We start from the raw sequence: 952 nt of genomic DNA on the forward strand, positions 1-952 counted from the left end.
GGACACATTTGAGGGGAACCAACTGACAAGAGAAGGACATCAGATCAAACACCATCCTCAGTGATGAGTGAGGACTTGTGGTTTAGGGAGGGGGTGGATGTTAAGAGCGTGAGCTTGGATTAAAATGGGACCTGGCGGTGGTTACTCCTGGTTTCACAGACATAAAGAATATTGGCAAAAAACAAGTGTCTGATAGTTTTACATCAGTTATGCTCTGGAGCAGAAACCTTATTTTTAACTTGTCAACATGTTTCTGTAAAACTGGGAAAGCATATTTACGATGTTTTTATGGTAGATCTATTACAAACTTTTACTTATTGGTTGCAATTTACTGTCAAGGTGTGACATGATTAGTAACAATATGTACTCTACCCAGAGTTCAAGGCACTGAAACCTAAAGGACTTGTGAACACAGGTAATAAATGGTAAATGGACTGTACTTATATAGCACTTTTCTATCTTATCAAGATACACAAAGCTCTTTACACTGCAATCTGTGTCCTCATTTACCCGTTCATACAGCACTCTACTAGATCTATACTAAGCTAATCTGAATCTGTAGAGACTAATCAGTGCTTTGGATAACATTCATACATCGATGGGGACACATCAGACCACAGTCTGCAGCAATCACAACATCATAGCTACGTAGGAGAAGGATCTGGGTACTGAAATGGCCAGCCTGCAGTCCAGATCTTTCACCTATAGAGAACATTTGGCGCATCATAAAGAGGAAGGTGCGACAAAGAAGGCCCAAGATGATTGAACAGTTAGAGGCCTGTATTAGACATGAATGGGAGAGCATTCCTATTTATAAACTTGAGAAACTGGTCTCCTCTGTCCCCAGACGTCTGTTGAGTGTTGTAAGAAGAAGGGGGGATGCCACACAGTGGTAAAAATGGACTTGTCCCAACTTTTTTGGGATTTGTTGACGCCATGAAATTTGGAAACA

Source organism: Nematolebias whitei, chromosome 3 (genome assembly GCF_014905685.2).
Source record: "Nematolebias whitei isolate Nwh7 chromosome 3, NemWhi1, whole genome shotgun sequence".
In the NCBI taxonomy this organism is placed as follows: Eukaryota; Metazoa; Chordata; class Actinopteri; order Cyprinodontiformes; family Rivulidae; genus Nematolebias; species Nematolebias whitei.